Source organism: Ranitomeya variabilis, chromosome 4, assembly GCF_051348905.1.
Source record: "Ranitomeya variabilis isolate aRanVar5 chromosome 4, aRanVar5.hap1, whole genome shotgun sequence".
NCBI lineage: Eukaryota > Metazoa > Chordata > Amphibia > Anura > Dendrobatidae > Ranitomeya > Ranitomeya variabilis.
Genome location: NC_135235.1, coordinates 751,948,809 through 751,964,896, shown reverse-complemented (window position 1 = coordinate 751,964,896; position 16,088 = coordinate 751,948,809). Strand labels below are relative to the sequence as shown.

At 41.8% G+C, this 16,088-nt stretch overlaps 1 protein-coding gene across 5 annotated transcripts in view; it reads right to left on the bottom strand.

Annotated features, from left to right (window-relative positions):
• The window catches only part of GAS7 (growth arrest specific 7), a 134,344-nt gene that overhangs the window by 77,756 nt on the left and 40,500 nt on the right, over nt 1–16,088 (bottom strand). The window contains exon 1 of one of the 5 annotated variants that reach the window (XM_077254741.1): nt 4,093–4,134. The exons of the other annotated variants lie outside the window; for them this stretch is intronic. The gene's annotated coding sequence lies outside the window, so the exon portion shown is untranslated. Of the gene's footprint in view, nt 1–4,092; nt 4,135–16,088 lie in introns of those variants that run through there. 5 annotated transcript variants of the gene reach the window in all.

Below are 16,088 nucleotides of genomic sequence, written 5' to 3'. Positions count from 1 at the left end.
ATCATTTGGGATCTGTCTCCAGCTCCTGAGGAACCAGGGAAGAGAACCTGGCGAGTGTAAACAGTAAATGAGAGTATTCTGTATCTAGGCAGATACATTGTATGTCTCCATGACAACGCTCATCCTCGACGCGCGTTTCTCGGTCAGGCTGGAATCTTTTGATATCGCTCATTAATAGATAGATCTACTGTGATTCGGTGACAGCAATCGGTGAAATCGCAGGAAAGAAACAAAACGACGGGAGAAAGGGACGCGCCAGACGATGGGTGCCCGGGGGAAGCCTTTCATTCACGGCACCTTTTAAGTCTGGATCAAAGAATTTCCCGCTTGTAAAGGCTGACGGTTGACGGAATCTCAATGAAAAAAGGATTTGGAAAAAAAAAATAAAAATGGGGAAATATGAGAATCACCGCTGCCCCAACTCGAGGAGAAAACCACATATATAAAGCTTCATGTCAATGTCAGTAAGCTGCAAGTAAAGCCTGACAATATAATACCGCAACGTTTCACCTAAGGGCTTCAATGAATTTATGTATCTTCTAAATTTCCCCGGCAGTCACTGTCATGACAGCAACAACTTTATCTCCAGAATTACAATTGCTGCTAAAGAAGCAGCTCAAGATACAGCAGAACGTAGCAGAAGAGGTTTCCGGACCCTCAGGATTGGCTCCATGTCTCAGTCTTTATGTTTGGAGATGCAGGACTCAACGGTTGCTCCAGGTCAGCACCTCACATAATGTGGTGCCTCCCAACACTCCTCATCTTCAAATATTGGATCGCCTTCAGGTCCCTCAATCAGGTCTGAAGGTTCCTCCAATAAACCATTCTCATTCCGACACGGGCAAGAAGAAACTAACACGACAAACATCTCCAATCCTTCTGACCTCTGCCAGACGCGGCAGACGAGCTGCCAAACCCCAGATTAGACCCATGTGTCTCGGAGGAAAGAGGTGGATAAAAGGGCGATTAGGAGAGTTGCAAACATCTAATGAGGTCTCCTGGGCTACTAGATGATGGGGAGCTGGAGACAGTCCAGACCTCCTAAAAATCAGCGATGAGATGTTGGCATGGATGTAGCGTCGTGGCCCGGTATTGTATCGTTTTGCAGAGCATTATCTTGGCCATTTCTTGAAGCAGACGTTCAAATCTCACGCCACAGGAGGTCCTGACGTTGGCCAGATGTTTCTACACTGCAATATCCCACGCCGGCTGGAAACATGAAAAGAGACTGGATTATTAGAAAGAAAATCCATTCTTGGCCACATTGGTAGGAGATAGAAATTCCACAGATTCGAGAAAGGCGAAGGAAAAGAAGCTTGGTAGTGAATCCAAAGCTCACTGACATCTTGGAGGAAAGAGATTTGTGTAGTCCGAGAGTCAATGGGCCGCTGATGGTGGCAGCACACTAACAGTGGGACTATACCAAGGTCAAGGGCTCTTCAGAAGAAACTATCAGACTTTTCTTCTTGACCCTCACTCCTCAGTGACTCCATGGACTTTAGAGCTTCTGGAAAAAACTTTGTATCAGACTTTGAGATGCTGTCCAACAAAAAAAAAGTTGCCTTCTTGGAAATCAAAGTGGGGGGACAGAGAGGTCCCAACTCACCGACCTCCCACCAACGTTACCTATAGAACAGCTCAATGTTGTCTAAAGAGAAGATCAATAAAAAGTACAATTACGGTACACATAAAAAAAGTCCTTCAAAATATCCAGAGTCTTCTGTGGGAGAAAGATTGTGATCATGGCCTGCAATGTCAGACTGAAAAATAACGAGAACACACCACCCCATCATTATTATTTAGGCTCGAAAAGACTGACTGAGCCTAGAGGGAGGATATCATAAAACCAAAGGTCCACAGATGTCATCATCAGCTCTTCCAAGACATCATGACCGCAGGGCTGCTACGGAGGGACTGTACAACTTGGCCACCAGGATCCAATGCTTCCCGGGACCAAGTTGTTTCTCAAACATCATACAAACTCAAAAGCAATTATAAAAACCCACAAAACTTTTGGCCCTCAAGAAATCCTTGGCCCCTATCGAAGAGGTGCATAACTCTAAGTTGATGGGACAATTCTTAAAAAATTATCTGCTTTAAGAAAACAGGAGGTATTTAGTATTCGTAGTTCTGGACAAAAAAAAGCAGGGAAAGCGGAAAATGAATTTAAACATGGAGCCAACAGCGAGAGGCGACCGAATGTCAGACATGGACCTTCAACCTCTGACAGTGACATCTCTACGGGGGAGTCCTCAAGGGGGATAAAGAACAGAAGATGAACTCAGCAGAGTGTAAAAGATGAGAACGTCCTTCCAGCACTAAGGACAAAACACCTCATATTCTCACGAAATCCAACACTGTCTTGAGTTGCCCACCTGAAAACGTCTACCACAATTCTGATACCACTTCCTTAGCTCTGTCAGGACATCTGCTACGTAGGGGTCTTTACACCCTGGTTACGAGAAGTCTGTCTTCACAATGACCACAGCTTTTCTGAGATCCAGATCTTCTCACTTCTTAGCCTCCTCACAAACATTGACAACCAGAATTATACATCTACACGACAGGTCATCATCCGGCACCAAAGCAAAACCCACAAAAATAACCCTGAAAAAAACAATAGGAAAATAAGTCACTGGAAGCAAAGCGAGGAGGCTGTTCTATATTATAGAATAAAATATATTATACACATGAGATGCCCAGGTTATAGCAGCTGTACATATATAACTATATACGGTAGATATATATAGAGATGCCCAGGTTATACCAGTACAGTCCATATATAGAAGACGACCTATACCAGTTGCATGCCCAGGTTATACCAGTGTGATTCGCCCCTTCTCGGACCTCCTGCAGAACCCTTCCTACGTCTCATCGATGAAATTGAGCCAAACATGTGAATCACTCTGCAGTTGCACACACGATAGAATATCATTTGTCGCTTTCACTCCGGCATTGGCAGCGAGTTTGTTGTGCTGGAGAATAATGAGTTACGTGGCAGTACTGGCAGAGGCCTCCGTGTCACCTATTATTGTCACACATGCAGCCGGGAAGAGACAAATAAGCGATGAACGAGTTATTAACCAACAACGTTCCGCCATCAATCTGCTTTCTGGCGTTTCGCAGCCTTAACACAATCACTTCTTGAATTTAAAGAGAACTTGTCACTGGGTCATTAGTGTCCAGTGACTAATCTTGTTTTATTCCTGGTGCTCCACTGATTATTCCATTTTTTGTATCATTAAAATCTGCCATACGGTTCCAGAGTTATAGGCATTTATATTTAGTGCTTACTTTCATGACCTTTATAAAGGAGGCGTGGCTCACGGGATCCTCTGGGGCGTGTGTTTAGACTGTACCGCATAATTACCCTCTGAGCCACGCCCCTTAGTAATAACTATAAAGTAGTGCTAAGTAAAAACTCCCATATCTTTGGAACCGTATGGCGGCTTTTAAGAAAAGAAAAAACAAATTAATCAATGGTAAAATGGTAATAAAATAATAATACTTCTCACCTGCTGACAGGCGCCCGGACCTGCTGACGTGACAGGCGCCCGGACCTGATGACGTGACAGGCGCCCGGACCTGATGACGCGACAGGCGCCCGGACCTGATGACGCGACAGGCGCCCGGACCTGCTGACGCGACAGGCGCCCGGACCTGCTGACGCGACAGGCGCCCGGACCTGCTGACGTGACAGGCGCCCGGACCTGCTGACGTGACTGATTCTCAGACCTGCTGACATGACAGGTGCTCAGACCTGTTGACAGGTGCTCCTTAGAATGTATTTTTATCCAAAGTAATATGGAAAAGACACTAAAACATTATGATATGTAACTTAGATTAGTGCCAGGTAGCAGTACAGCAAGCAGTCAGGGATTCAGGTAATGCCCGAAAACTCAGCAGTGAGAGACACACAACACCTGTTAATAACAGGGTCCCAAAAGGTCAGCCAGACCATCACCGATAGGTCCACATTAGTCGGTTCCAAAAACCCCTTCGTATGTGCAGACTGTGGTTTTTGGAGGTAATTATGAAAGTTGCCCACAAAAATGACTATTCAAAGCCTCAGGGACCATGAGCAGTCCTTACCGCGTGTCCTCAGCTCCTCGGATCGCAGCTCTGGAAGTCTCCGCTTGCACTACTAGTGATCAGTATGCTTGCAGGAAGTGATTACAGAAACAGAAGGGTAACACAAGGGCGAGGGATGGGGCAATGTGGATGACTCTTTCCTGCCCATCACCAACCATTCAAAACTTTCATTCACACTTTTGTCAATTAGAGGAAAAGCAAAGACGAAATAGTCACCAAGTCCTCCCTCCTTCCGTCCCCTACACACTCTCCAGTCTGTACCGCCGGTTAGATCATACGGAGGACACAGCGGATACTTGTGGTCAAGTTTAGGGGAAGAGAAAGAAAGGATTGTAGTACATGACCTTGGACGTGAGCCCAATCCATGCACATCTACAAAGAGCCCTATCAGGAGGAATGTGAGGCAGCTCTGTTGTCTGGATGGTCATCTCTTCTTCATGTCCTCAGGGCAGATCCATCAGTATCTGGCCCCCAAAATACTGGAAGGACAGAGACACAGGTCATATGGCAGAGCGCTTACACAACCACCACCCATGCCATATTATTTGACCTCCATCCTATAAGTATCCATCCCATATCCAGAGACCTCTGTCCAATCGCTTTCCATCTCATATCCAGAGACCTCCAACTAGTCTCTATTCATTCCATATCCAGGGATCTGTCCTGTCTTTATCCATTCCAGATCCAGACACCTCCATCCTGTCTCTATCCATCCCATGTCCTGAGACCTTTACTCCATCACTACCCATGCCACATCCAGAGACCTCCTTCCTGTCTCTATCCATCCCACATCCAGAGTCCTCCATCCTGTCTCTATTCATCCCATATCCAGAGTCCTCCATCCTGTCTCTATCCATTCCATATCCAGGACCTCCATCCCATATCCAGAGATCTCCATCCCATCGCTATCTTTCCCATATTTTGTGACCTCAAGCCCATAGATATCCATCCCATACAGACTCCATCCCAACACTATCCATCCCACTATCCATCCCACTATCCAGAGACATCTGTCCCATCTCTATCCATCCCATATCTAGACTTATCTTTTTTCCATCTCCTTGAGGTCCACTCTCCCCCACCTATTTGATTAGCTTTGCAGAGGCTAAGTCTGTGACAACCTGGAGATGAGCATCTCAGCCTCATCAGTCTACTGATATCTTCCGATCCATAACCCATGCGATCCATAAACCAAGTTCTCCTTCATCCCACCTTAGAATAAAATGACCGATCATAACAGAGTTAACAGGATTTTGGTCAGGATGGGACATCCAAAATGGAGAGACGCACTTACTAGGAGCTAGTAAGCCTCACGCTAGTTTAGTGGTCACCGCTGTGCCTCAGACATAGATAATCTATGAGAACGATGAGGGGACTGTGTATCAGTGTGGAGCACGCCTCTCTAACATTGTCCTCCTGCTGTGAGAAAGGATTAGACGCTCACAATACAGGCCTTTAGGAAGCCGAAGGGCACAGGAGACGACTTCCATACACTGGACAAAACCATCCGGTTTCCTTCCTTGAGCACCACAAGCCTAGAACTGTAAGTGACATGTTTATAAGCAAGAGGAATGCTGTACAAAGATACAGGAACTTGTCACTCGGAAGAATCAAGAAGATCTTGGAGAGTACGTGAAGTAATTCAGTCTATTGATGGACTTGTATTGTTTTTAAGACGATACAGATGGGTGGGACCTTTAAAACCAATTAAATGTAATACAAGAGGGCTAAAAAGAGGACCCAACAAAATTAAACTCCTACTTTCAGGGATACATGGGTCTCTTCACGCTTGGACGGAGACTCATGAATAAGTGGATAGAGGAGACATTCGATGTCAGAGTTATCAAGATAAAGGTGGTGAAGACCCTGGTGGACCAACCTAGGCATTCACAAGTTAGATCTACCTACAGAGCATTCATCCCACCATGGCTCAAGATTGAGATGAAGGCTGTAATATGTCAGTAGTGTCACCACACAAGATTATGCCGGAAATAAGACATTACCTTAAAAAGTATCAGAAAAGCTTGTAATGGACCATACTCTGACAAGTAAACAAGTCCTCTAAGAACCATCAACCCAAGGGGTAAAAACAGAAGAGAGATTATGCTAGTTGACCTCCCTAACGGTCACCTAGGAGGCAAGAATGGAGGAAGACAGATATATTGACTGAAATTTTCAGATTCAAAACTGATGGTAATTGGTCTGATAATGGTCCATGTTGGTTGCTTAGAAGTACCTTCTCCAGTTGACCACCTTCATGGTCACTCAATGTAGTGATGATGGAGGGAGGGGACTAGGGTTGGAGATACCTTGACTCTTGGCAACCAAAAAAGACCAATATCAAACCAATCTACTACTGTATCCGACCAACTGTCCCCGATCTCCAGTAAACTCTGGAGATACTTTAACTTGTCGCCATCACTTAAAACTCCTACATCAAGCAAGTTATCAAGTATTGGCCATGTTGGTGGCCTTGAATTACTATTTGTTTGGAAATTTACTTGTGAGGACTCCTTCTGTTCTGAAATGAGAAGGTAGGGATCAAGATTTTGGAGGTAGGTCCAATCTCCCACCAACCGCGTTCAAGATGGCATCTTTCATCTCTTAAGACTCGAGAGAGGGCATCTAGTTCTTACAGAATTTACTTCTCATAGCCTTCTTATGTCTTTTAAAGGAAACCATGAAGGAAGGAAGGAAGTATTTTAAGTGTCCTCCTGATAACGTGACTATCAACATGGTGGAATTTTGTGACCAGAAGGAGACGTCATCAGAGAACACGACATCACTACGTCATCAGATCTGTATTCCAGGAATTCTGCTGCCCTTCTGTTAGCTCTCAGGATGGAGACTGGAGTGTGAGCGCCGCTCTGGAGGTAATCAGGGGTAATTAGGGCATAATGAGCTAGACGAAAGCATTTAAGGCCAACGTATGATGTGGTGTCCTGGACGCAGCAACTTATTCTGGCAGGAATATTAACATTTACAGGAATCCCAGAGAAGGCGAGTGTGTAAGAGGCTCAAGATCTGGAGTTTCCGCAAGTGACTAAGGTCCTGACATCTGCGGTTTGGTGCAGCTGACACATGTTCTGCTTTTTACACTTTCTTCATCCTGTAACTTTTTTTTTTTTACGTTCATATATGACAGAATAATATTTGGTTTCTATGGTTTTGTGAATCTCTGTGCCCAAAAGTTCAGCAGCGTCTTACAGTGTTTGCGGCTTCTGTTACTATGGAGATTATTCACCGAGTGACAAAAGAATTTATATATAAATCTGAGCATGGCTACAAAGCAACAACGACAACCACCACCATCATCATCATCTCAAGGTAACGAGGGACAAAAACACAATACGATGCCTGGATCAACAAGGATGAGGCTGAAAAAACGCACAAAGGAAATAAAGAAATAAAGTATGGTGGCTGTCACGAATCACAGGGAGATAGTTGTATCATCCCCACCACTCACGGCAATATGTCCTGAACCGGGGCTGTTTGGTTGCCCTTGGTTCTTTCTGAAGGGGATTTATCTATATCCCACTTCCCAGTTCCGGTTTGGAACTTGCAGCTCTCTGGCGCCCCCCTTACCCTCAGGTCAGACAGGGTACTGCACCTAGGATAATTAGTCACCAGAAAGGCTGCCTGCTATGTACTGGCTAAGGGCACACTGCAGCGAGGGCGATATAACTACTCCCACTCGGGCGGGAACAATAATTATCAACTCCGCCGTCTGTCGCTGCCACTTTCCCCAAAAGCGCAGGACAATTTCCGCTGCCACCAGCTCCGATTTCTTAATTAATAACGGGTCAGGAGCCACCCACAATTAGTAACGTAATTCACTTCAGAGGACGTGACAGTACGTTATAGAGTAAGGAGGAGCGAAGTTAGTAATTTTATATATTTTACTCCAAAAGGTAGGCAGCGTTTTACAAAAGTGTAAAAAGATATTATAAAATGAGACAAGTATCGTATGTACAGAAAGATTACAAATAAAAAGGGATTAACAGAAGAAAATAGACTTTCAGTTCTTTCATATCATGGCTGACCATGCGGCTGGGGGGAGGGGCGATACATTAAGATGCAGTACAGATTTGACTCTCAGCTAGACCCTGGACACAGACTGCAGCAAACTGAGGTTTCACCATCTTATACTTGTGCCCAAAACCAAGGCACTCCCCCTATGGCGACCTCACTTGGAGGCTGAATACTCCCCTTTTCCAAAGTTATGGAAAACCATCTCTAGCCATATCTTGCCGTATGATCCTCATGGAAGAACGACAAAATTCTCATTATGCTCACCACGACATTGGTGCTCATTTAAGTATAAACACGAGGTAGATATATGACCCGCTTAAGCATATGTACAAGAATATAACTACTATAATACTACCCCCTATGTACAAGAATATAACTACTATAATATTGCCCCTATGTACAAGAATATAACTACTGTAATACTGCCCCTATGTACAAGAATATAACTACTATAATCCTGCCCCTATGTACAAGAATATAACTACTATAATACTGCTCCTATGTACAAGAATATAACTACTATAATACTGCTCCTATGTACAAGAATATAACTACTATAATACTGCTCCTATGTACAAGAATATAACTACTATAATACTGCTCTTATATACAAGAATATAACTACTATAATACTGCTCCTATGTACAAGAATATAACTACTATAATACTGCTCCTATGTACAAGAATATAACTACTATAATACTGCCCCTATGTACAAGAATATAACTACTATAATACTGCTCCTATGTACAAGAATATAACTACTATAATACTGCCCCTATGTACAAGAATATAACTACTATAATACTGCTCCTATGTACAAGAATATAACTACTGTAATCCTGCCCCTATGTACAAGAATATAACTACTATAATCCTGCCCCTATGTACAAGAATATAACTACTATAATACTGCCCCTATGTACAAGAATATAACTACTATAATACTGCCCCTATGTACAAGAATATAACTACTATAATACTGCTCTTATATACAAGAATATAACTACTATAATACTGCTCCTATGTACAAGAATATAACTACTATAATACTGCTCCTATGTACAAGAATATAACTACTATAATACTGCCCCTATGTACAAGAATATAACTACTATAATACTGCTCCTATGTACAAGAATATAACTACTATAATACTGCTCTTATATACAAGAATATAACTACTATAATACTGCTCCTATGTACAAGAATATAACTACTATAATACTGCTCCTATGTACAAGAATATAACTACTATAATACTGCCCCTATGTACAAGAATATAACTACTATAATACTGCTCCTATGTACAAGAATATAACTACTATAATACTGCCCCTATGTACAAGAATATAACTACTATAATACTGCCTCTATGTACAGGAATATAACTACTATAATACTGCCCCCATGTACAAGAATATATCTACTATAATACTGCTCCTATGTACAAGAATATAACTACTATAATACTGCCCCCTATGTACAAGAATATAAGTACTATAATACTGCTCCTATGTACAAGAATATAACTACTATAATACTGCCACTATCTACAAGAATATAGCTACTATAATACGGCTCCTATGTACAAGAATATAACTACTATAATACTGCCCCTATGTACAAGAATATAACTACTATAATACTGCTCCTATGTACAAGAATATAACTACTATAATACTGCCCCCTATGTACAAGAATATAACTACTATAATACTGTACTCTATGTACAAGAATATAACTACTATAATACTGCTCCTATGTACAAGAATATAACTACTATAATACTGCCCCCTATGTACAAGAATATAACTACTATAATACTGCCCCCTATGTACAAGAATATAACTACTATAATACTGCTCCTATGTACAAGAATATAACTACTATAATACTGCTCCTATGTACAAGAATATAACTACTATAATACTGCTCCTATGTACAAGAATATAACTACTATAATACTGCCCCTATGTACAAGAATATAACTACTATAATACTGCCCCTATGTACAAGAATATAACTACTATAATACTGCTCCTATGTACAAGAATATAACTACTATAATACTGCCCCTATGTACAGGAATATAACTACTATAATACTGCCTCTATGTACAAGAATATAACTACTATAATACTGCCCCTATGTACAAGAATATAACTACTATAATACTGCCCCTATGTACAAGAATATAACTACTATAATACTGCCCCTATATACAAGAATATAACTACTATAATACTGTTCCTATGAACAAGAATATAACTACTATAATACTGCCCCTATGTACAAGAATATAACTACTATAATACTGCTCCTATGTACAAGAATATAACTACTATAATACTGCCCCTATGTGCAAGAATATAACTACTATAATACTGCCCCTATATACAAGAATATAACTACTATAATACTTCTCCTATGTACAAGAATATAACTATTATAATACTGCCCCTATATACAAGAATATAACTACTATAATACTGCTCCTAAGTACAAGAATATAACTACTATAATACTGCTCCTCTATGAATACTTTTGATAGTGACTTATTATTTGTGCAGAAGGACTTGAGGATCCTGGTTAATAATAAACTTACCTGGAACAGCCAGTGCCAGGCAGCAGCCGCCAAGGCAAACAGGATCATGGGGTGCATTAAAAGAGGTCTGGATACACATGATGAGAGCATTATACTGCCTCTGTACAAATCCCTGATTAGACCGCACTGGAGTACTGTGTACAGTTTTGGGCACCAGTGCTCAGGAAGGATGTAATGGAACGAGAGCGAGTACAAAGGAGGGCAACAACATTAATAAAGGGGATGGGCGGACTACAATACCCAGTGAGATAAGCAAAATTAGGATTATTTAGTCTAGAAAAAAAGACGACTGACGGACGATTCTTTACTGTTAGGGCAGTGAGAATCTGGAATTGCTTGCCTGAGGAGGTGGTGATGGCGAACTCAGTCGAGGGGTTCAGGAGAGGCCTGATGTCTTCCTGGAGCCTAACAATATTGTATCTTACAATTATTAGGTTCTTTAGAAGGACGTAGATCTGGGGATTTATTATGATGGAATATAGGCTGAACTGGATGGACAAATGGCTTTTTTCGGCCTTGATAACTGTTACTTTGTTATGTTACACACTATATTCAGGGTTGGGATCGTGGATATTCTGTTTGTATGGCGGGGGGGGAGGTAATTTTTAGATATTTCTGGTGGTGACAGATTGTTATACATTAATATTTGCTTTGGGCCATTGAACTCTTTAAAGACCAAGCCACAGAGATTCCTCTCCATATTGCTGAGGTTTTTGGTCAGTTTTGATGAAAAGCGCTCTTAAGTTGCTTGGTTTCCCGAAATACCTAAAATAAACCCACAATTGCAGTAATTGGAGTGGTAAGTGGAGAGGAGGAGTCAGTAGAAGTGGCGGAAAAGAGAGGAAAGGTCTCCGTATAGAATATGTGTTTGGCTCAGATGCACAGCTCAGAAGACAGTATCACACACGATTCGACAGGAGCTCAGAAGTCAGTATTACACGTGATTCGACAGGAGCTCGGAAGACAGTATGACACACAATTCGACAGGAGCTCAGAAGACAGCATCACACGTGATTCGACAGGAGCTCAGAAGACAGTATCACACGTGATTCGACAGGAGCTCAGAAGACAGTATCACACGTGATTCGACAGGAGCTCAGAAGACAGTATGACACACGATTCGACAGGAGCTCAGAAGACAGTATCACACGTGATTCGACAGGAGCTCGGAAGACAGTATGACACACGATTCGACAGGAGCTCAGAAGACAGCATCACACGTGATTCGACAGGAGCTCAGAAGACAGCATCACACGTGATTCGACAGGAGCTCAGAAGACAGTATGACACACGATTCGAAAGGAGCTCAGAAGACAGTATTACACGTGATTCGACAGGAGCTCAGAAGACAGTATCACACGTGATTCGACAGGAGCTCAGAAGACAGTATCACACACGAATCGAGAGGAGCTCAGAAGACAGTATCACACGCAGTTCGACAGGTGATCAGAAGACCGTATCACATGCAATTTGACAGGATCTCGGAAGACAGTATCACACATGATTCGACAGGAGCTCAGAAGACAGTATCACACGTGATTCGACAGGAGCTCAGAAGACAGTATTACACGTGATTCGACAGGAGCTCAGAAGACAGTATCACACGTGATTCGACAGGAGCTCAGAAGACAGTATCACACACGAATCGAGAGGAGCTCAGAAGACAGTATCACACGCAGTTCGACAGGTGATCAGAAGACCGTATCACATGCAATTTGACAGGATCTCGGAAGACAGTATCACACATGATTCGACAGGAGCTCAGAAGACAGTATCACACGTGATTCGACAGGAGCTCAGAAGACAGTATTACACGTGATTCGACAGGAGCTCAGAAGACAGTATCACACGTGATTCGACAGGAGCTCAGAAGACAGTATCACACACGAATCGAGAGGAGCTCAGAAGACAGTATCACACGCAGTTCGACAGGTGATCAGAAGACCGTATCACATGCAATTTGACAGGAGCTCGGAAGACAGTATCACACATGATTCGACAGGAACTCAGAAGACAGTGTCACACGTGATTCATCGGGAGCTCAGAAGACAATATCACATGCGATTCGAGAAGCTCAGAAGACAGTATCACACAATTCGACAGGAGCTCAGAAGACAGTATCACACACGATTCAAGAGCAGCTCAGAAGACAGTATCACACACGATTCAAGAGCAGCTCAGAAGACAGTATCACATGATTCGACAGGAGCTCAGAAGACAGTATTACACATCAGACAGGAGCTCAGAAGACAGTATTACACATCAGACAGGAGCTCAGAAGACAGTATCACACGTGAATTGACAGGAGCTTATAACACTGAGTGTTCTACTTTCGACACATGGTTCATCCAAAATAGTGGACACCAAAAAAAAGTATTTTTATCTACAAAGATAGAGAAAAGAGATGTATAAACTACAAATAAACACGTACACGACACATACACCACCAGATATTCATACTGTATAGAAAGGCAAATGCTCCACTCTATTAAAAAAAAAAAAAAAATAGAATGAATTTGGAATTAGAATGCTCTAAAAAATTAAAAGGAGCACTCGAATAACCACTCCATGATCTCGAGGACGATCTATTACCAGATGATGAAGCAGAAAGCATTCTTATAGTCAATATAAAATTACACTTTTTATAACTTCAAAGTGGAAAAAACATTCTAATACCAGAGAGCATTCTAATAATCCATGTAAGAAACGGAGCACTCTAGGGACACGTGTACTGCGCCAGGATTATTTATGAACTGTGCATCATACCAACAGCTCTCCAATCCTCAACTTACAGTATCCAAAGCATTCTAATATAACATGATGATAAAGAGAGCACTCTAAGATCGGTTTATGAGACAGAAAGCACTCTAATGGCCAGCCGTCAATACTGAGAGCATTCAGGCGATTCATTCACAATACACAGACCCTTGTAACAATAGATTTATTTCACAATTTAGAGAGCATTCTAATGGGCAGCCAGCAATACAGGCTCATGGCCAGATTAGGACACAAACATTCTAAGGTCTGATTCACAGGCAACAGCGAAGGATGCAGAGCATTCTAAGGACTGATGGAAGTTTCAGAGATCAGACTAAACACGAGCGCATTCTAATGATCAATGTATAATAGGTAGACCATTTTTATACCCAGTTTGTGATACAAAATTAATTTTGTTTCTAACATTGGATGGAACAAACTATATCTAGATAGCTTTCTAATGCTCCACATGCATTGTCCGCCTCCAATATAAAAAGCATTCTAAGAAAGCTGAAATAAAAAGAGCACTCGAAAGATCTGTTTCTTAAAGGCCGGACAAGAAATCGACCTCTGTGCAATAATAAGGGCACTCTAATCATTTACAACACACAGACTCTTCTAACTACCCGTTCATGAGGCATAAAGCATTTGCAGGGCAGATCGGGGGTGCACTCGACTGAGAAGCTTAGAATACATAGAATGCTCGGTGCTGTAAGCTGGAGATCAGCGCGGTCTCTGTACCATGAATAAGTCATTGGTAGGCTCGGTGCCAAGAACTTTCAGAATGAGCTCATTAAGACAGAATCAGTATTAGGAAAGTTTGTGGCTTCATAAACTTGTTACCAGAATGGTCTAATGATGGATTTATAGAGCGCATTCTTATAAAAAGTGTAGGAAGCAGAGCATTCTAATAAATCGCATACGGTACAGAGGATTCTAAAAAACAAGCGTGGTGCACTGGGCATTCTAATGGCAAGCAAAGAGCACATGACAATTGTGAGCATGGTGCATTCTAATACAATGGGCACAGAGCATTCTAATATCGAGCACAGGGGATTCTAAGAGTGAGCATAGGGCATTCTAATAGAGAACATAGGGCATTCTAATAGAGAACATAGGGCATTCTAATAGAGAGCATACGGCATTCTAATAGAGAACATAGGGCATTCTAATAGAGAGCATAGAGCATTCTAATAGAGAACATAGGGCATTCTAATAGAGAACATAGGGCATTCTAATAGAGAACATAGGGCATTCTAATAGAGAGCATAGGGCATTCTAATAGAGAGCATAGGGCATTCTAATAGAGAACATAGGGCATGCGAATACAATGGGCATAGATGATTCTAATATCAAGTACAAGGGGTTATAAGAATCTGCATAGGGCATTCTAATAGACTACATAGCGCATTGTAATAAAATGGGTACCGAGCATTCTAATATCAAGCACAGGGCATTCTAACAGAGAACATAGGGTATTCCAATAAAATGTAGGGTACAGAACATTCTAATATTGAGCACAAGGGATACTAATAATAAGCATAGGGCATTCTAATAAAATGTAGGGCACAGAGCATTTTAATTTTGAGCACAGGAGATTTTAATAGTGAGCATAGGGCATTCTAATCTCAAGCATAGTGCATTCTAATAGAGAACATAGGGAATTCCAATAAAATGTAAGGCACAGAGAATTCTAATATCAAGCACAAGGGGATCTAATAGTGAGCATAGGGCATTCTAATAAAAAGTAGGGCACAGGGCACTCTAACAGACACAGGGGATATTAGTGAGCATAGGGCATTCTAATAGAGAACATAGGGCATTCTAATAGAGAACATAGGGCATTCTAATAGAGAACATAGGGCATTCTAATAAAAAGTAGGGCACAGGGCACTAATAGACACAGGGGATATTAGTGAGCATAGGGCATTCTAATAGTGAGCATAGGGCAATCTAATAGAGAACATAGGGCATTCTAATAAAAAGTAGGGCACAGGGCACTAATAGACACAGGGGATATTAGTGAGCATAGGGCATTCTAATAGAGAACATAGGGCATTCTAATAGAGAACATAGGGCATTCTAATAGAGAACATAGGGCATTCTAATAAAAAGTAGGGCACAGGGCACTCTAACAGACACGGGATATTAGTGAGCATAGGGCATTCTAATAGAGAACATAGGGCATTCTAATTAAATATAGGGCACAGAGCATTCCAATATGGAGCATAGAGAACAGGGCACTAATTATAATAAAGAGGACAGGGCGCTGTGAGCATTCTAATAAAGAGAGTTCTAAGGTCCTTCTTTGTAATTGACCTAAAAATAACACAATTATAAGGAGTGTTTAAGATTTTTTATGAATAAAATCGCTGTTTCCATTGGCTGAGAGCTGGTACCGGCCCTGGATGCCATCTTGTATCATCACTACATGGATATATCAGTCTCACGCTCCGGGACCCAGTGCTTTCCTGTGCGCAGATCAGGTCCCATCTCTGTTCCTGCGCTGCAGAGAGGTGATGTCATCATATTTATTTATTTATGCTAATTTCTCGAGCTCATTAGAGCGGCTCCGACTTAATGCTTTAATTTTATCACA